The sequence below is a fragment of the Leptonychotes weddellii genome, chromosome 6 (genome assembly GCF_054177405.1).
Source record: "Leptonychotes weddellii isolate Sample4059 chromosome 6, ASM5417740v2, whole genome shotgun sequence".
Taxonomy (NCBI): domain Eukaryota; kingdom Metazoa; phylum Chordata; class Mammalia; order Carnivora; family Phocidae; genus Leptonychotes; species Leptonychotes weddellii.
Window position 1 is genome coordinate 125,916,402 of NC_138374.1, and position 22,798 is coordinate 125,939,199.

Sequence of the window (22,798 nt, forward strand, 5' to 3'; positions counted from 1 at the left end):
AAGAATGAAGGGGGGGAAATCGGAGGGGGAGATGAACCATGAGAGATGATGGACTCTGAGAAACAAACTGAGGGTTCTAGAGGGGAGGGGGGTGGGAGGATGGGTTAGCCTGGTGATGGGTATTGAGGAGGGCACATTCTGCATGGAGCACTGGGTGTTATACACAAACAATGAATCACAGAACACTACATCAAAAACTAATGATGTAATGTATGGTGATTAACATAACATAAAAAAAAAAAAGAAATGCAAAATCTCAAGCCCCATGCAAGACTTCCAGAATCAGAATTTACATTTTAACAAGACCCATCCCCACCATCTTCCAAGACTTGTCTGGAGGCTAAATTTAAAATCGCTGCTCTAGGCTTGCAGGAACGGATTTGTACCCGCCCTATTTCTCTTGTCCTTACCTTTTACTGGGCTTTATGGGTCTGCAGGTTAAACAAGGTTAGAGAGCCTCTTAGAAAAAACCCCTGATTTCAAAAGTTCTGTTTCACAGATAAGCAAACTAGAAATAAGTATTAATATCTAAAAGGACCTCAATAAATGACTGACAAGGTATAAAACAAAGGCAAGAGCAGAAACTGAAGGTAAAGAAGTTAAAGACTTGTACAAGTTCATGTAGTTAACCGGCTGCAGGGCTAAAACAGAAAATCTCACGCCCACTCCTAAATTCAGTGCTCCTTCCAGTTCCTGATGCCACTGGTGAGACAGGGCCCGCGTGACAGAGCTTCGGGCTCCGCTCATTTCTCACTGGGCCGTGTGGGAGACTAGGTCTCCTGAGACTGGGGCTACGTGCACACACATGGGCACACGTGCGTGTCCAGCTCCGGAATGCTTCGCAGAGGAACAGTTTTGACTGTTAAAAGCGTAGTATCTTTTCAGTTTAAGGTCAAATTGCCTTTTCTACCTTCCTTGATCATTTTCACTTCTGTCAGAAAATAGCTGAGGTACTTGAGAGGTGGGAGTCAGGAAGTAAGGAGTCCAGGTCACGTGAGGTAAATTTGAAACACAGACACAAAAGGCCTTACCCGGGTTGGGCATTATGACTCGAGTTGGCCACTGTTCATTATTTTCCCCTACTTCTTTCTTTTTATATTCCGATTCCTCTTTTTACCCGTTTCCTGTTTCATTTACCCACTGCTTTTTTTCTTTGACTGCCACAGAAGAGACAAAGTTGAAAGTTACTGGTGCAATGCTGGATACCACATAAATTATTGCAAAATAATGTATGTAACTAACTAATTACTAATGTAATTATGTAACTAACAAGTCTATAGCATTTGAACTATTGTACAAAGTATTTTTATAAAGCAGTTTCATAAAAATTTTCGTAAAGCCATTAGAACATCAAAATGTCAAAATGAATGACAGTGAATATAAAGATTGATTCCATATAAGAGCATGGTAAGTGTGTTCATTTTTTCAACTAATAACATACTATGAAAAGCTGTAAGGGGAGGAAAATATCCAGGCAATAAACCCCAAAAAATGAAGAGCAGAAAAGGCAACACCACAATTTCACTTTTAAAGACGCAAAATACTTAGTATTAAAGTTGGTAAAAAAATAAAAAGTTGTAAAGCTCAAAAATAAATGCTTAATATCAAAATATTGTGAAGCTGAAGACACTAGATTAAGTCATGTGTTATCAAAGACCAGAAGAAGGTGGCAGGTATGTAAGCAATTCACAGTATAACTAGCCAGCACGTCAGTAAACAGATAACTAATGAGTTATAAATATAATTGACTCAGTTACTTAGCCAGTGTCTTATTCTCAACTAACATTTGAGTATAAAATACACTTAACTGTGACTAATAGGAGCACCTGACATTGCAGAGCTTATACTACAACAGAAATAAAAGTACAGAAATACAACATTCTTTGTAAAGTACCAAATATGGCTGAGCATGTTATAAAGGCATTAAAAATTAGGATTTCTTGAGTCTATAAACCTCTTTTGCGTCAAATGCAGTAAAATATGAGTACATTAAAGACTACCTGCACCTCATAAATGATTAATTCCAGTATTAGATTACTCCCATTTAACAGCACAGATGAATTAAACAGCAGACTAGGCACAGATAAAAAGAGAGCTAGTTAACTGGACAACAAAGGTGAAATTACCTACAATGTGGCACAGAAAGACAATGAAATGGAAACCAGGAGAAAAGGGTTAAGAGACATTGAGAATAAAATGAGAAAATGCAACATCTATCTGTCTGGAATCCTAGAAAGATAGAAGACTCATAATAAACAGGAGACAATATTTAGATAAGGGCTGATTTTTTTTTTTTTTTTTTTTAAGAGCTGGTTAAAGACCGCAATTACCAGACAAAGGAAAGACAACAAAAAACCAGGGTAAATAAATTCACACCAATACATCATGTTGTGAAACCACAGAATTATCAAAAACAAACAAAAAAATCAGCCAGAGGGGGGTAAAAACTACGTTATCTGTCACTAATCTGAAAACAGATTTCTCAATGGCAACAATGAATGCCAGAAGACTGTGACAGAGTATCCACCAAGTGCTGAGAAAAACTGTTTAATCCAGAATTACATATGCAGAAAAACTATTTTTTACAAACAAGCGTGAAAGGAATCCAGTTGCAGATTAAAAAGAACACATTTATCAGTTTTAAAACTTCACTAAAATACCTTCTAAGAACATATTCAAAGAAAAGTGATCCCGTAAAGAAAATATGAAATGTTAGATGAAATAGTAAGAAAGAATCTGGTAAATCTTGTAGATCTAAGTAAACACTGTACATTAATACTAATGTCTAATTCATAGGTTTATAAAACTGAAAGATTAGAAAGCAAGAGAATGTTCAAGTTTGAAGGATGATCAAAATTAGAGTTCTAAGGTCCCTGTATTGTCAGAGGTTTGACATTATTATCCATGTACCTTAAATTTAACACACCTGAGTACTCAATAGTTGTTAAACTAGCCATGCATTTTTATAACTCTTCATCTTCAGTTATGCTGAATTTAAGCACTAGAATTAGAATGAGATGACCTGTTTGTTCACACAAGTAATACCTACAAACAAATCTATGTTAATCTTCACAAGAATCCATGTTCATTCATTCAAAATGTATTGAGTTCCTACAATGTGTCAAGCACTGTTCTAGACATTGAGGAGAATAGTGAACAAGAGAGACAAGAGTCCTTGACCCTGGAAGCTTACATTCTACTAGTTGGAGACGCCAGACAAGAAAAAAATATACATATAATTTCAGATTAGGGTGAATGCTATAAAGAAAAGAAAGGTCATATGATGGAAAGTAATTAAAAGACGGGGGAGGGGAGATAAGAGATCTAAGTAATTTTGCCTAAGACCCTGTAACAGTGGCAACTCAAATTGAGTCCCTTCTAATTCCAATTGCCTGGTCTTTCTACTATAGAATAACACCCTTCCTATTCTCTGTGGGAAGACCTCCTCAGTGAAAGGCACAGCTCAAATACACTTTTTGTATTGCCCCTTTATAGAAGTGATCACTATTTATTCTGCTCTCATTAGGGCAACTGGCTTATAGCTCTATTATGGCACTCACAACTTTTCTTAGCTGGGCATTAGTCTATACAGCCTAGTAATTGTAGATTCCTTAAGATTAGAGCTGTGTATCATTTGTTATTTGGGCTTCCAGACCTTACAAAGTACCTGGTACATAGTAAATCTCAGTACCTTCTTGTTCTTCAACTCAATGATGATTTTCATTTAAAATGTGATCCACATGAGTACTACTTATATAAACTAAACCTTCAATTAAAGGTTTCGACATGCTTTAGAAGAGACAAGAATAAATAATGGAGTATCAAGTCAAGTCACCATAGTAATAACCTGATGCAGATGACCGCAAAGGAGCTGAAGTTTTCTTGGGGTAGAAGGGTGATTCTTAAATGTTGAAAGGAAAGGCGGAGATCAGGATGAGTAGAAGGGACATGGCCACACGTCATGTGTTAGAACTACCTTGGTAGGATTTTCAAACTATCCATGCTGTTCCCAATGTGGAGGTGGTGGGAACTGTGATGCCCACCCACAGTTAAGAACTACTATCTGAGTGAGTCATCACAGTGAGGTAATGTGTTATTACCTCTCAGGTATACTGGAATGGAAAAAAATACCTAGAACCACTGGGCTAGAGGGCACATGGCACAACATAAAAAGACCTCGTTGCCTTCTGCATAGAGGTAAGAACTGAAAGCTGTTAGAACAAAAGAAAAAGCACAGACAGAAGAGAATCTGACCAAGAATAAAAACAAACACCAAACAAACACGAGAATGCCAATATCCAAGACAGGGGAAAAAGAGAAGCCAGGAAAACAGCCGGGGCAGAGGAGCGGCTGCAGAGGAAGGAGAAAACGGAGAAGGTACAATAATGAGAAAGCAAGGCGGCAGTTTTAATAGGAAGGAGCTAAAATGACAAATGCCAAAAAGGAGCTGAGAAAGAGAAAGTTGAGAAAGGCTTGGATGAATCATTAGCCAGGAGTTCAGTGGTGACCTAGGAAGAGGATGATAGGAGTCTTAAAGGAATTTGAAGAGGATGGAAAAGATAAGTCAATGAAGAAGAGAGTTACAGTCTCTGCTTCACCGAAGAGTCTTCTCAGCAGCATAACCAGACACTCAATTGCAAAGGACCACTGAGAGCAGTGACTTAATTCTGATACCTGGACAGTGTTGGATCCAATGACAGTGCCTCAGAAAATAACCAAGACTACTGATCTACCTACTGGAAAGCTATGTCAGTGGGCAGGATTTTTTTTTAGCATACAGTTGTGTTTTCAAACATTATTATTATAACGATTTGGATGACCTCATCATTAAAAAGCCTAAAAGTTGTTTTTCTTTTTTTAACAAAGCATTTAACCTATTAAAATTTAACAGAACCATAAGACGTCACCCAATATGTGACATTTGCAAAAAAATCCCAACCAAATAATTAAATGCCCTTCCAAAGGAACTAAGAGTAAAAATAAAATGAAATAGTTTGCGAATCTTGAACTCAGTAATACCTTCTATGTTGTTCTTTATCTTTAGTCAGTACCACCATTCATACAGAACGCTGTACATATCAACTGAAATAGATAACTTCCCAAAATAATGGATTTTAAGACAGGTGACAGTCATAAACTAATGTTGGCTGACATCAGAAGAGGACACCTACACCCTCAGGGGAGATAATTTGATGGAGATAACAAGCCAAACAAATATTCCACTACGAACACATAAAACCAATGGTATATATTCTAAACACAACTGAAATATATATAATCAAATATGTGACCAGTAATAGTGATGCAAAGGGAGATCCATTTATTATACTCATTTCATCCGGACAACTCAGATTCCTCTTTTAGTCCTCAGTTAACACCTCTCCTTGCTGTTCTAAAGCTGGGTGAGATGCCCCTACTTTTGTGTTCAGTTAGCACCTCTTTCCTAAAATTTGGCCCATTATGTTGTAATTCTCTATATTCCTTTCTGTAATTAGTGTGTAAGCTCTTCTAAGAGCAAGAACAAAACTTACTCAGCTTTCTAGATTTTATACCTAGCAAAGTGTTGACATATAGGTGCTACCTACTAAAAGGTAAGCTCACAAAGATAGGGATTTCTGTTTTAGCCTGCTGGTGTATCACCAAATATAGAGAATGGTGCCTGGCACACAATAATTGCTCAATGGATATTTGCTACTTAATGTTTAAATAAATATTCCTAGACGGAAATGAACTGGATGATTGAAAGACACCCAGTCGTTCTATATGCTCTAAATGTCCCCAAACTTAAAAAAATATAACATGTGCATAATATTGTAAACCAAGTGGTTTTAAATTTGTATATAGCTGAGGAGTTCTATATTTATAAACAGGAAAATTATTTCGGCAAGTGAAAAACCTACAGCAGAATCACTTAATTACTTTATATGTGAATAAACACTCTAAAAGAGAGTCTAAGAAAATATGGAAATAATTTTAAGGGAAATTTTTTTCCAAATGATTTTGTGCCAGACAACTTGGTAGGCAATGGCTTTTATGTCTCAATTATTCCTCATAGAAGCAGCATCCTTTCTTTACTAGACATTCTAGGGCAGTTAAATAAGGTCAAAAGATTTGATTTCTCTTTCTTGATGGAAGCATTGTACCACTCAGATCATAAAGGTCAAATTAACAAAGCTTTCATTTATTTGCATTCAATTAATCTAATAACAGTCAAGTTTCTATTAATGAGTAAATACTACAGCTAAGCTTATGTCTGACTTAGTTTTGCAAAACAGCACAATAGTTTCCGTCACCATACCGGAATATAATTTTCCTTTTATCAAGGTCATTTGGCACCAGCTTTTCATACCATAACTGCAGATGGTCATTTCATTGGTAAATATGAGAAAAATACAAAGAGTACAGACACATTAGAGACCTTGGGCCCTTGGTTTTTATTTTAGCATTGAACTAAGCCTATAATACTTCCTTTGAAAGACACAAGAATTAATTGTACCTAAATCTAAGTCTTACAAGTGGCTTCTAATACACTGGATAAGATACATTTAACTCTCTAAAGGTAAGAAAACAAACAGCACGTATTTCTCAGATCCCAGGGAAAAGAATCATTAAATCTCAAGCACTAGGCTTTTCTTCAGCCAACTGTCAAGGATCAAAGGAAAAGCAATTGAATGGAAAAGGCACTAGACTCATACAGCTCTCTTCAGTCTGCCAGAGCCCACCAATACAGAGGACAGAGAAAATAATATCCTTAGGTTAAAATGCCTGAATTCTCAATAACTATAATAGTGCTTCTGCAGTTAACACTACTTGAAAAGGGTTAAGGCAAAACTGTGCATTGGACATACACAGGAAGTTTTCACGAGAGGACCAAAAGAGAAACCATGGTCCATATAATGTCTTTATACCCCTTGCTTGCTGATCAGGAAAACAGATTAAAATGCAAATATCTCATTTCCCACATTATACCTTTAAACTTCACTTATGCACTCCACTTAAGTCATCTACTCCCCCACTGACACTCCCAAAGTTCATGAAGTACCTGCAACATGCAAGGTTTTATCGGAATGCAATATTGCTTTACTCAGCTGTGGGAAGTGATATACACAAGGGGGCAGCGGTATTTGGCCAGTAAGCAGGTTTTTTGTTGTTTTTTCTTTTTTTTTCCTTTTTTTGGCTATCAAAGTTATCTTAAAATGTTTTGAATTTGAATACCTTGAGCTAGGAATGCCCTTTCTAGTACGCAGCTACATACATCCCTAACACAAAGCTACTTCACATATATGTGTATGTATGTATGTATGTATGTATGTATTATCTGCCTGGCCCCTGAAGGCATTTGAGCTTTGGACTCTTGAAATGAATGAGTAATAATAGTTCCTTTACAGTTCACAAAGTCCTATTACATACCTTATTTCATCTTATCTTTTATTATCCCTATTTTAGGGATGAGGAAACTAAAGCTCAGAAAGTGATTTCTTCAAGGTTACCCAGCCAGTGAATCATGGATCTCAGAGAAGTTATTCCGATTTCCAGTTCCATGCTTTTGGGTTGCATTCTACCGGAAGTGGCTAACGCGTGGTTCTGTGAGTCCTGAGGTGACGGGAGTGAGGCCTTTGCCTGACAGGAGAGATGGCTTCTGTCAGGGAAGTTTTCAGGTAAGGTTTTAACTAAAAGGTATTTTGATGAATGGGTAAGATTTCCACAGACTGACACGAAGTGTGATGTTGCAAGTAGTGAAAATAGTTGGATCAAAGTGACAGAAGCTGGAAAGCGCAAGACACATTCAGGATGCATCAACCAGGGAGAATCGGAACACGGAGATGGGGAAAGGTGAGGAGAAGCCCTAATGGCAAAGACCTAGACAGGAAGAAAAGGAGCTTACATGCTATTTGGGAAACCAAGGGGAGGCACTGAAAGATTTCAAGTTAAAAGTCAACTGGGTCAGAAGGATCACATTAGGATTTGAGGACAGTTGAGCACAGGGTGAAAGAAAGTAGAGAATGAAAGGCTAAACAAGAGTTAGACTGAGTCAGTGGCCAAGAGACTGAACTAGAGAATTGGGGAAAAACATGTAGACTTCCCTCAAAACGTTTATTTTGCTTGAAAACAGTAAAAATTTACCTGGCAACTCCTCAAACTATGGCTAAAACATTAACAAAATTTCAGCCTGCTGGATGGATTCACATTCAACTGGAAAAAGTACAGGAAGGCAGGTGGGGGCATGGAAAAGTCTATGGGACCAGGAATCAGCAGGTTGGTCCTGGCTCTGCCTCTTCCTAGTTATGTCACCTACTTGTCTTCCCAGAATCCTAACTTCCTCTTTTGAAAGGTGGGTAGAACAAACCTGTTGTGCTTCACAAAACTGACTACCACGCAAAGGTGACAACTGTGATATTATGTAGCTGCTGTTAAAGTCTTCATAACTGACAGTAACACAGCAAAATCCTAACACTTAAGCAATAAATTGACTCTGTATCATTAGCCGATGTTTATAAAACCACCAGAAAAATAACATTCAAATCTGTTATTAGTGTTTTAAAAGAAAGGCAGAGCATTTCTTTTTTTTTTTTTAAAGAATTTATTTATTTGAGAGAGAGAGAGAGTGAGAGAGAGAGCCCAAGAGGGGGTAGGTAGGGTTAGAGGAAGAAGCAGGCTCCCCGCTGAGCCGGGAGCCCGATGTGGGACTCGATCCCGGGACTCCGGGATCATGACCTGAGCCGAAGGCAGTCACTTAACCAACTGAGCTACCCAGGCGCCCGAAAGGCAGAGCATTTCAGTTTATCATTTTTTATTTAAAAGAGCATGATTTGATTTACTTTCATATTTAATGTGATGGGAAAATCAAATTAAGAAGTACACGTAAGTCGGAGATTACTTTTAAAGTTTTTACAGCTAGCTAAATTTATGAAAACTTGCCATTTGTTAATACAGAGATTAATTTGATAAGTCCAAATGAATATTATACTTTGTATTAAAGAAGCCAATATCAAAAAAGTTATTAAGTTCACAGCTTTAAAAAAAAAAAAAGCAGCACTATTTTTAGATGAATAAGACAGACCTGAAATTCATGTCTGATCTTTGCCTTAGAAAACATCTGTTTTCTTCACTGTGTAGTTAGCCCAAATAATGAATCCTATTTTGGCTATTCTGGCCACTAAAATCACCTTTTTAACTGCTAAATTAATCATATGGCATCTTATATATTAGCAATGACACAAATTCGCTAAAGAGTTACAGGTTTAACTCAAATTAATGTACTTTCATTTCTAAGAGTATCCATTCCAAAAATCTACTTCAGAATTTTATTTGATAGAATATAAAAAGTATAGACTTAACACCAAACCTCGGAACATGTTCATTCCAAACACATTTTTATGTAATTTGTGGGCAAGTCAACTGACGCTTACTTCATTTTTTTTTTTAAAGATTTTATTTATTTATTGAGAGAGAGAATGAGATAGAGAGAGAGAGCATGAGAGGGGGGAGGGTCAGAAGGAGAAGCAGACTCCCCGCTGAGCAGGGAGCCCGATGCGGGACTTGATCCCGGGACTCCAGGATCGTGACCTGAGCCGAAGGCAGTCGTTTAACCAACTGAGCCACCCAGGCGCCTGATGCTTACTTCATTTTTAAATTTTATATAATAGCACAGTGGAGGTGGAGACAGAAAAAAAAAGGGTACCACTCTGAACTTCACTGTGGAATATCTGGAAGAAGGTATAAAATTAAGATGACACGAGTCAGGGTTCACCATACAGTATTTGAAGGATTTATTTTAAGTCTAATGATAATCTTAAGGGTATAGAGATACTCATGTATCATGTATTAAAAACATCACAATGATTATATTCTAAAACAGTGTATGTGAAAAACCAATGTGACTGCACACTCAGGATATATTAAAAAAATAATCTTGAATGTATATATAGAGATTAAAAAGTGTATCTGGAGATTAATAAGGGGAAGACCTCTGCGTAGGAGATAGACTGAACATAGCTGGTTATCTGTACTTCCTTTCAATGACACTTTTGGGTTACTGCAATCAAAAGAAAATAAAAGCAGACACCCAATATGATCAATATCTTATCCTAATTCAAATGGGCATTTCCTTTTTGTACTAAATACTTACATGAAATGATGACACAAACCCATGTATTTCTTTCTCCTCTTTTTTATTCCAAAATGGATCTATGGCAACGATCATCTAACAACCTCCTAAGTGCTTGTTTTATGAATCTGGCCCTTACTCAAGAAGTTACATTGGAAAGTCTTTTAATCTCCTTCTGAAAAGAATTTACTGGATTGCATTTAAGTTCAAGTTCAAGGGTATTAAAATGCACAAAGGAGAGTGAAAAAGGTGCTAGGTTATAGATTTTAACTTCTTAACCAGAAAACTGACTCAAAATAGATTTTCTAATTTACAATGAATCAAAAGAGAAAACATTAGACCATAGCAAAAGTGGCACAAATGTATCAAAAACCAAATGAATAAACATTCGAGGAGATTTATTATTAGAAATTGCAATAAATTTTGGAAAGATGAATTGATTTTAGTTAAAAGGTATAACTGACAATTTATTGGGCGGGAAGATGCATTATTTTCCAATTGTTATCCATCTACAGTAAAACTGATTTGTGTCCTATTGTATTTTATGGAAAAGGAGAGTGCAACTTTCAGTGATTTAGATTAAATGTATTAATCATAACCAGGCACTGTGAACTATATATCTACTATTAAAGAAGATTTTTGACATTTAATTCTGTAGCAATATTTTGGCTCTGTACCACTCTTCCTAAATCCAATTCCTGCTACAGTTGGCAGATTTTTCCCTTTTAATTTTATGAGGCTTAAAGTAGCATTTAACCACCCATGCGGTAAATAATGCGGGATTAGAAATATTTAGTGTTTTGTTTCCCTTTCAAGAGTGGTAATCCATCAAATCCAAAAATGTTCTCTAAAATTTTTCTATATTTTTGGCAATCTCTAATATATGATATCATAAAACTATAAAATTAAATAAAATGCATTACATAGCCAGAACAGATCTGCTTTCCTAAAGAACTGCCTTAACCTGAAAGACCAGGTAGAAACCTCTTTGAACCAGAAACATGGAATCCTTACTGAAACACAAAACAAAACAAAATAAAAAATATGGATTAAAACATGATAACTAGATTAGACTCTTTTAATTTTATTCCCCCAAATAGCAAATCTTAATGAGGGTGTGCAAATAACTTTGAAACAGCTAAACCATTTAACATCTATCTAAAACACACATTCTTGCAAGACAAGGTATTAAAGTTATATAGGAAAACAATTAGTGAACACGTAAGATGTGGTAGGTATTTGGCTAAGCACTCATAAAAGTAAAAATAAATTTTAAGTTTAGTACATATATCACGTGATGCACATTTACTCCCAACAAATAAATTTAGTAATTTTTTAAAACAAGTGAGGCACAAAACAGAAATGAACTGATTAACCTATGGAAGTTAGTATTTTACCTATCATTTTGAATAGTTCCAGAACATTTTTATATTTAACATGTGAGCTTAAAAATAATTAAAAATTTCAATTAAAAAGTATATCCTGTTATTAAATCAAAATAACCACCAGAAGTAAAACTGACTTTAAACAAAATCAAATTCCCATTTTAAATTTTAATTCACATGAAATGTTAATTTTGGTTATTAGCAAATCCAAATTATTACAACAGTCACACTGTAACTGCATGCAGTACTTTGAGATCTATCAAAGTAATAAAGTAACCTGTCAAACGAGTAATTATCTATATTTAATCTATATATAAAACAAATGGCCCAGAAATGAGTAAAGTCTGTAATTCACTCAAGACACATTGATGCCATATATTCATGGTGAGAACATCTAATTTCTTCATACATATTCATATCTTAATTCACTTTTAACAAAGTTTATGATTATGACTGTTGTGAAAACAGTGTATGTCCTAGTGTCTAAATGAAATCAAGGATTACCGACCAGCAATAAGATAATCTAAAAAGAAAGTATGTGTGTGTGTGTGTTTGTGGAAAAGCCCCTTCTCATATATAAAGTGTCTGCTTTGCCCTTCTTGCCCTTCACAGTGCTACACCATGGAGCTGGGGAGCTGGAAGTTATCTGTTGGGAAAAATAGGAGGAGAGAACTCATCCAGTCAGCTAGACAGCCAGCACCTCGAGGAGCATTCCAATGGAAATAAAGGCATTTCAATTACAAACATAAGACAGAATATATACAATAATGTGTTAGTAATATATATAATACATGCAATTATTTGTTGAGGAAACAGGATGACTCTAAGATTTTGTTTCATCAAGGAAGAGTTAGATTACATGGTATTTCCTATAAACAGTCAACTCCAAAGGCTGGACATGTACTAGTATTTTATGAAGCTATCTGCGAAGTAGATTAGGGAAAAGTCGTGATACTAATAAATATGAAGAAGGCTAATACCAAATTTGCAGCAAGAATCAAATTATTTATTCAATACAATCAGCAACAATTTAAAAGGGTGAATTAAGAATTTGATGACAAAAATTCTTGACTCTTTCCTTGAAATGAGAACCCAATCAAATTTTGAAGAGCACAACTTTTATAAGCTGACAAGAAATTTAAGTTTCAAGTCCCATGGTATTTTCAAGTCATATCACTGTAGTTTCAGCTAAAAATACAGAAGAGAGTATAATTCCTGAAAATTTTTGTTTGTAAAAGGGTTGGAATTCAGACCTAACCCTGATCCTTCTTAATGAAGCCAATGCTTTGAAAATCTGTGAATCCATAAAAAAAGAAAAGTTTTAAATGTCAGCAAAGACCTAATAAGTTAAATCAACAGGTTAAATAAATCAAAGGACAGGAGAGAAAACATATAAGAAGTGGAAGAGTTGACAGGAGGAACGGACAGCATATTTATATGATGCAAACTATTACATTGAAAAACAAAACAGATAACCAATTCAACACATTCAACTTAATCAACAGAACTCAGAACAATCTGCCCAATATATTCATGTACGTGACCAAACTACCTGACTGGAATGTATTATTTCTAGGCCATTAGGCCCAGACATTTTTTGAGAAATTAAAAACTAAGTGTAAATATATTTTTTACCCTTGAAGGGGAGGCTGTATGGCTTGATGGCTAAGTCCCTGGGGAGCTGGCCATGGGGTCAGAGTTTATATCCTGACACTACCAATTACTAGCTGTGGCCTTAAACAAGTCATTTAAGCCATTTGTCCCTGTTTCCTGGTTTATAAGATAAGAGAGGAGAATATTTACCTCAGTAGGCTTTTTTTCAACATTAAATGAATTAACATACATAAAGAGATTAAAACACCACCTGGCAAACAGTAAGAACTCAATAAATGTGAGGTAATATAATTAATAGCAATAAAATATTTCTGTCCTTTAATATTAGTTACATAAAAGCTGATATGAGAAATAAATTATTTATCAATATACTAACATGAAATATTATGCAGCTGTTCAAACAAATGAATGAAAAAAAGTATAATTTACAATCTGACTTTTTTTTTGAAGATTTATTTTATTTTAGAGAAAGAGAAAGAAAGACGGGGGCGGAGATGGAGGAGGGAGAGAATTTCAAGCAGACGCCTCACTAAGTGTGGAGCCCGATGTGGGGCTTGATCCCAGAACCCTGAGATCATGACCGGAGCTGAAACCAAGAGTTGGATGCTTAACCGACTGAGCCGCCCGGGCACCGCTCTGACTTTTTAAGGTGTAAAAACCGAGATGCAGAAGAACAGATGCTGTCTTTGCACAGATGGGCATGGGAGGAACGGGGTGTAGCACAAAGACCTTCCACTGGATATTTTTTGTCCTGGTTGACTTTTAAAACCTGTGCATCTATTACTTTTTTATAAAAATGAAAATTACAATAAAAGGACACTAGGTGAGATTTCCCAGGACCCACAACCGACTGATCATACATTTATTTTAGTTCTCTCCCAAAGCCCTACTAAAATGACATGAAAGAATAAAAAGTTAAAATTCCACTAGGGCAAAGAGAATAGGAAAGAAGATACCATCAACCGAGGTACTTCAACAAAATTATACATGAAAATCAAATGGGTGTGTGCCTGGCTGTTCAGCTTTCTTTAGTGCAAGGCGGGTGGGGAGAGGGTGGCAACAAAAAGCAAGTTGACTAAAGCAGAAGACTCCAGAAAGTTTCAGAAATTGGAGGTGCCAGATACCTCCGAAACAGGGAGTCTATTAAGGAAAAAAAAAAAAAAAAGTTGATCCCCTGATTCGAATCCTTAGCCACAGTCTTATCATATTACTACTGCTACCCTATAGCACAGAAGCTCAAAATTTATCATTTAAATATGTTAAACTATAATGAACACTAGGTGTTCACATATGCAACTAAACTCTACCTCTGAAACTAATAATATATTCTATGTTAATTAATTGAATTAACATAAAATAAAATTTAAAAAAATAAAAAAAATAAAAATGTTCAACTAGAAAGGGGCCATACTGATGGTGACATGATATACCTTTACTAGGTCAGGGGGAATTCAGTGAAAGTCAGCACATTGAATGGTCCCTGTCCTCTGCTTTGCAATTAGAATGCTGGCCAGTGGACTCAACACTGTCCCACCCACCACCCTTGAGGGAGATTACTTAGTAGGAGATTATTTCCAAGGGAAGTCCCTATTGTAGCAACATTTAAGGATTCTCCAACCAAAAGGTACACAAGCCCTGCATCTGCACACTAGGCATCGAATCAGCTTTTCTTTAATGCTTTGTTAAATGAAATCCCATCCTGCCATCACATCATAAAATACATACATAAAAGGACAACATAAAAACAATGAAGAATTTAGACACTACTCTTGGTAGGAAAGGATGTTACTTAAGATTGAACTGGCTTCATAACTAGTGGTGGAAAACTCCCTAAAAAACAGACCAGTAATCTCCACCAACAGTCTCAAAATTATTAAGCACATCCTATGTGCCTGAGCTGGATTCCCATCACGGGGCTGCTAAATATACTTACCGGGTATAATGCAAACATAAGCAGAAGAATAAAGAATAAAACAGAGACAGGAGGGGCAATGCCACTTCAGAAGATGGAATGATCTCTCAAATGTGAAGAGTTGGAGAAGGTTTTGAAGAAAAGGTGAAGAATGTGAACTGTTCCTTGAAGGGTATGAATCTAACAGTAAGGAGAGGGAGGTACTGCTATGAGCAAAGCTATAGTATGAATGGATGTGGCTGATGAGGGGAAAGCTGAAGGAGGTGTGGGCGCGTTGAGAACGTAAGACCATCTGGGAAGGAGTGAAGTGTTACAGTTCCTAGGTGAGCGGTGAAGGTAGAAGGAACAAACCTAGATTTTATGATTAAGGTAGTGAAAACTATTTTTTGGCTTGGGCTTAACCATGTTTTAAAAATGTGTATTTGGAGTTACATGTGATACGGATCAGGGGAAGGAAAACTAGAAGACAGACCAGGGACAAATCTAATGTGTTATCAAAATGTAAGGTTATGAGTAACTACCCTAAGGCACTGAAATGAAGGGGCTAACAGGAGAGATAAAGAAATAAGATTCAGACTAGATGTCTGATGTGGAAAGAGTGAAGGAATAAAGAGAATACATAAACTAAAACTTGAATTGAAGAATGAAAAACCACTAGGGATCAACGTTTCCCTTAACCAATGTTAGGTCTCCCCTCTCTGTCTCTTTCCCAGTTAATTTTTATTAACCAAACTGTAAGGTACTGAGGCTACAGGCATATCTTAGTCATTTTTGTATTCCTGGCCTTTCCCACAACAAAGACATCACGAGCCTGTGTGTACAACTGAACCAAGAAATGTGTGGCTGAAAACACACAGGCAAGACACTGAGTTTCTGAGTCAGGTGAAACATACTTATTTATTCATCCAACAAATGATATAAGACACTCTTATAAAATGTTTTTGTGGATCAAAAAATTAGAAAAGTCTATCAAAAACACAAGTAAATGAAATGGAATGGGAGGAAGCCTAAGTAATAATTGTTTACTTTTTAAAGACTGTAGATTCTAAAGAAGTACTTTTAGACTACAGACTTCAAAATCTATACAAATCTGAAAGTCCTCAAAAAGACCAAGTGCATGCTATTAAATATTACTACAATTCTACTGTAACCTAAAGATAAATGCACCTGCAATGCTATAATGGTGAACTGTCTATAACCAATGACCAGATTTAAATACGAAGTTCTAAGAGGAAGATGCTATATTGGGGATGGCTCAAGTCATCGCTTCTTTTTTTTTTTTTTTAAAGATTTTATTTATTTATTCATGAGAGACAGACAGAGACACAGAGAGAGAAGCAGAGGGAGAAGCAGGCTCCCCGCTGAGCAGGGAGCCCGATGCGGGACTCGATCCAAGGACCCTGGGATCATGACCTGAGCCGAAGGCAGACGCTCAACCATCTGAGACACCCAGGTACCCCAAGTCATCGCTTCTTTTGTATCCAAAGAGATCATGAAACTTCTACTTTATTTCCTCAAGAAGCACTGGTCAATGTTTTAGACAACTGTCATTTAACAACAAACATTTTACAGGTTTTACTGGCTTAAAATATTTATAAATACTTTTGGCCTGCATCTCTGGTTTATCAGAATCCTGTTGCCTGCATGACAGGCAACAAATAACTGCTTGGCATTTTCTAACTGTTGTACAGGGAACCCCTTTTATTTATATGACTTCTTTGTGAATTCTCAGTTGTTCAAACTGACCTTCAGTTGGAGGATTTGCAGGTGACTTCAATATAGAAAGCCCTTGTTAAATATTTTTTTTGGAAGTGTTCTAGCCATCATTGATTTTGAATTTTTCTGATATTAGATATCTGACATAGCTGAAGGCAAATTAGAAAACTGAGTTTTATAGACCATCAGAATTAATTCTATCAGCAACATAAAAGGCAGAAAACCAAAGTTGAAGCTTTGAAGAAAGTGAAATGTTTGCAACATTTCTGATTCTCCGATTCTAAAAGATATATGGAAAGAAGAAAGAAAGAAAGAAAGAAAGAAAGAAAGAAAGAAAGAAAGAAAGAAAGAGAGAAAAAGAAAGAAAGAACAAAACTAATGGGGACTCCAGCAATGTCACCACCATTTTAAAGAGCAACAAGGAAGGAGGGGTATTGAGTCTCCATCTGCGGAATCAAACGGTTACCAATCAGCAGTCTTAATTTCTAAAGAAAGAACATTTTAGAACATTATTTCAAAGGTTTCTCAGGATACAACAGAGTAATTTAAAATGATAAACATAATCCTGACACTTTCTAAAAACCTCAAATGTTTGCTTTTAAGGAGATTCAAAAAAAACCCCAATCTTTAAACAAGCCATTTTTCTTTACTAACAACATGATAACCTAAGAACTTACGCACAAATGGCAAAATGAAAAAAGATTTTAAAAGAGAAAGCGTGGCAGTTCATGTATTTTTAAAAACGTAATAGAAAGACTATTGCCGTGCACGATATTTAAGTGGCCACAAAGGCAGAACTACTACATCACAATATTAAATCTCAAAACAGACATCACGATTAAATCCAAAGAAGAAAACCAAACACTATATAAATATTTGGCACCTGTAAACTTTCTTTTAATAAAAAAAATTCAAAAGCATCAATAGTACTATTGTTCTTTGTAAACAAAAATGACATTCTTTTGTAATGTACATGCCTACCTACAGTGACATTTAAAAACTGCCATTCAGTCTGGTCAGGAAACAGCAGAAACCTCTAGGACCTACCCCAACTTCTTGAATAAACGGGTTTCAGTAATGCACACTCTTGTTTCTTTTCCCAGGTTGTTATAAGAGGGATGAGAAGAAAGCACTAGATTAGCCAAGGCTGAAAATTATTCCAGCCTGCAAATCATATTACCTCCAATCACCTTTATGTTCTGTAATTGTGTCACATCACCCTGTTGAATTTTCTCCATGGCCATTTCTATTTACTTACTCACCCTCCTCCCCCAACCAAGCTTATTTTTACTGATTAAAATATAAGTTCCTGGACCTTTCTGCCTTGCTACTTTAACCCCCAAGGCCTAGAACAGTATCTAGCACACAGTAGAGACTCAATAAATATATTTTGCATGAATGGATACTACTCAAAAGTCAATCAGATTATTGAGTCCAATAAAATATAGCGGTTCAGTCTACTTTGGATCCCATCTACTAGGGGACAGGGACAGACCGTAGATCCCTAATCTTATAACCACCCAATGTACCCTCTATACTGCTATTCATGTGATCTCTCAAGACAAATCTGATTACCTTAACCATCCCTCCCCCCCAAGAGATTACATCAGTTCGCATGCATTCCCATGGAATGCATATTATATTATATTATAACATATCTATACTATCAAATATGTATCTATTCCACTTTTAATAAAGTGTAATACAATGAGACTAAATATCAATATTAATATTGATACTACTTTTAGTGGAACAGAGTCTGAAATGATCTAATTCCAGTCTACCTCACCAAACAAACCCTGTCTACCATACACTCCTCTACACAAGCATACCTTATATATACTTCAGCAACACTGGATTCAGTTTCCTGAATATTCCATGTGGTTTTAAACTTAAGCCTTGCCCATCCATTCCTGTCTGCCAATTCCCTCCCCAGTGAGTTGGTAAGCTAACTCACACCTGAAGTCCCAGCTAACAAATCTTCCTCCTGTATGAAGTCTACCCAAGTTCCATTAAAAAGGGGTAGGAAAGGGACATCCGGGTGGCTCAGTTGGTTAAGCGGCTGCCTTCAACCCGGGTCAGGACCCCAGAGAACGGGATCGAGTCCAGCATTGGGCTCTCTGCTCAGCGGGGAGTCTGCTTCTCCCTCTGACCCTGCCCCCTCTTGTGCTCTCTCACTCTCTCTCAAATGAATGAATAAAATCTTAAAAAAAAAAAGGGGGGGGGGTAGGAAAAGAGCAGTGCAAGAGAAATACAGAGGCTATCATCATGGTTGAAACAGACATGTGACAGCTCCTAGGTACATTGTACGGACTTGGAGAGATAATGAGGGACCATGGAGGGTAAGCAGAGAAAACAGAAACACAGCAAGAAAGCAGATCAGAATTGGACGATGTTAAAGATCAAGAACAAGGTACTATATACTACCTGAGAAACAAAGAAAAGGACTGGAATGGAGGATTTGGTTTCAGTTATTAATCCGATGGAAAACAGTAAAACATTTTAATTATCATTTTTATTATGGCACACAACTTGATTGTGCTCATTCTTCAAGATAGCAAAGAATGCTGCAGATTTTTCAAAATAACTCACACTTCCAATTGCGTTTGGTAACCAGGAATGAAGACTATTTTATGAAGAAAATTTATTTATATTTCTCAGCAACATGACAACAGAGTGAAGAAACTTCCAGATTTCATTAATTTTGGCATAGCAAAGGAAAAACAAATTTGAAAGTGTTTAAGTTGTAAATGTTAATAGGACTAAATGAATTAAAATATATAACTATAATTTAGAAAAGTGTCTGGCACATAGTAAGCATCATTGTAAGTCATTACTAACACTCACTCTCTTTGCTAGGTTCCAGTATTTCTGGAGTATCACAAACCCAAATGACAATATAAGAAACCAGGCCAAATCTAGTGGTAAGTAATCAGAAAAGCAGGGACAAATATTTTAAATAGGTAGATAAAAAGTGTAAGTGGACAAATTTGGCATTATTAAAATACCAAGATTGAACATGTTTATGTATTCTTTCCTAAAGGATTTTAAAAGCTAAATATGGACAAAAGAATAAGCATTCAAATACTTGTTGAATGAATAATATAACATATCTATACTATCAAATATATATATATTCCACTTTTAATAAAGTGTAATACAATGACTAAATACCAATATTAATATTGATACTACTTTTAGTGGAACAGAATGAAAAACTATTAGATTCACATTTTCAAATATCAATTATAGGTATTAAATTTATACGTAAAATGTAAAGTGAATAATGACACCAAAATAGAGAATTTTAAATCAAACAAGAGACACTATCAAAATGTCTTCTGTAGAAGAAATATTTATTACAATTCTACTAAGCAGTATTTCCGTATGATACAAAATCTACTTTATCTCAAAATAAGTTCTAAGAAAGAAAGTATTAATTTCCAGCATGAAATCTGGATCTCAAGCTGACTTTGAGATAAGATAAAAACTAAATTATTAACAAACATAGTAACAGATTAGAATATATGTGATATATATTTAGAATAAGAAAATTCTAAATATATATTCTTCTTGGATTCTGCAAAGTAGCCAAAAATGCTTTAAGGATACAAACAAATATCAATTCACAGAGAGTATAATTAAGCATTTAGTTATTGAATTCCACTGAAAAATATCAGATAGTTAGCACACGGTCAGATTACAGTTGAGGACACACAAAATCATTTTAGATTTGTTTTCTATTATAAAATTTCTTAGACTAGTCTAAGAGAAAGTTTATGTAGTTCCCCTATTTAAATCAAATCCATTTAAAAGGGCCCTTCTGTTGTAAAAGGCTGTAAATCAGACTAAATATTCCCACTCTAGTATCCTAAGAAACAATAAAACAGAGGTTGAGCAAGACAGAGTAAATCATTATAGTACCATTACCATTCTCAATATGCCACTCATGAAATCTGGTTTGGTCTTCCATGATATACTTCAGAGAAAGAAAATATATACAATATTCCCTTCTCTTACACAATGAAATGACTCAAGATTCTAAACAGATATAAATTATTTTGAGGGTGGATATAACAGTATGCTTACTTGTACAGCATGACAATTTAGATTAAGGGTTGATGTTCACATTTTTTTCAGATATTTAACTTGAGAAACACATGTAAATAAATAGTCCCTTAAATCAGATTCATTTTCTTTGACAGAATAACCACCACCATCACCACTATACTTGTTCTCATTTCATCTATACAAAAAGCTGGACTGAAATGATGATAAGATTTTTAAACAGAACCTTACAACCTTTAGGTACAATTCCTTATGTAATATTAATATTGGATTTTAGGTACTATATTTTAAATGGAGTCATTTATTTCCTGATCTTTCAATAACCACTCAATTTGAATGCTAACTTAGAAAAATGTAACACCTGTTCTAAGACCATCAGTTTAAAAACTTTTTTTTTCAAAAATCTCTTGTCTATAGAGAACAATGATTAATTAAGATGCTTAGGGGTAGGATATCTTGGCTAACTGAAATGCTATGCCTAAGTCAGGGTAATTGAATTCACTTTATTAATGCTATATCCCAAAATATATATCTCTGATGGATCATTATTCTGAGGATTATTCACTCTGAATTGTACCTGATGCAAAAATTCTGGAAATACAGGAGATTCACCCTGCATCTTCTGGATAATGGTCTCAGAATATTCCTCAGAATTAATTTTCATTTGCTTAATTCTCCTAAAAGAGGTAAATATTAGAGGCTTGTTAGCAGGGCTCCAATAAATCAGTGCTTTAATCTAACAGAAGTACAGCAATAGTTATTTCTTTCAACATTAAATTCTCAAAACTGTTACTACATTCGCCCGTCATGTATATGGGCAAAATTATTTTTAAAAATCAGGTAACTCTGGTCCAAAACCTCCTAAACAGTGTGAGTCTTTCTGCAAATGAATGGCCTAATGATTGAAGCTTAGTTAGGGAGAGTTATTTAGAACAGTTTTTTAATCTGCAATTAGGGTTTGAGATTTAATGCAGCGGCTGTTGATCTAAAATTCACCTGAAATTATTCTTCACAGACTATTAAAGACAAAGGCTGGCTCAAATATATATGAAATATAAAAGAAACATAAAAGGTTGCAATATGAAGTACTTTAAATATTAAATATAAAGGCATATCATATATAAAGTATGAAAAGTTTAAAATATTTTGCATTTTGACCCATAATACAAATGTTCTCTAAATCATGAGATTCTGTATTTAGTATACCTAATAATAACAACAGTAACTATCATTTATTAAATATATATTATGTGACAAAATTGTTCTGGACCTATGATGTACAAATAACCTCATTTAATCCTGACAACACTTCTGCAAATTAAATATTGTCTCTATTTAACAGAAAGAGAAGATGAGGTTCAATTTGTCTTTAAAAGTAAAAAGAAGAACCAGAGTGGGGATTCACCAAGTTCAGACTCCAAAACCTCTAACTTTTCTGTAATACCACTTTGTCCTTGACAAAACTAAATAGAGTCAATCCTCATTACCATTTGAGAGTTCCACATGTACAAATTTGCCTACTCACTAACATATATCTGTAGCCCCAAATCAATTCTCTTTTTTAAAATTTTATTTTTAAGTCATCTCTCTACCCAACGTGGGGCTCGAACTTACACCCCCAAGATTAAGAGTCGCACGCTCCACTGACTGAGCCAGCCAGACGTCCCACTCTCAAGTCAGTTCTTGTAGCACTTCTAGGATCATTCAGGAGCACTGAAAAATTTGTCCCCTGGTGCATGTGTGCATTCCCCACTGAGGTAAAAAAAGACAACAGTACCCATTCCTGTTTCAGCTCTAACTCTGTACACAAGTGTTGTTTTTGTGGTTTATTTGGTGCCCCATTTTTCAGTTTTGTGTTTTTTGCAATTCATTGTTTTAAATGAACCCCAAGCACAGGGCTGAAGTGCTGACATGGGTTCCTAAGCATAAGAAGGCCATGACGTGCCTTGAGGAGAAATACACGCATTAGATCAGCTTGTTCAGGCATGGGTTATA

At 35.6% G+C, this 22,798-nt stretch overlaps 1 protein-coding gene across 6 annotated transcripts in view; it reads right to left on the minus strand.

Annotated features, from left to right (window-relative positions):
• GPATCH2 (G-patch domain containing 2) overlaps positions 1–22,798 on the minus strand; it is a 211,332-nt gene that overhangs the window by 164,856 nt on the left and 23,678 nt on the right. The gene's annotated exons all lie outside the window — the stretch shown is intronic.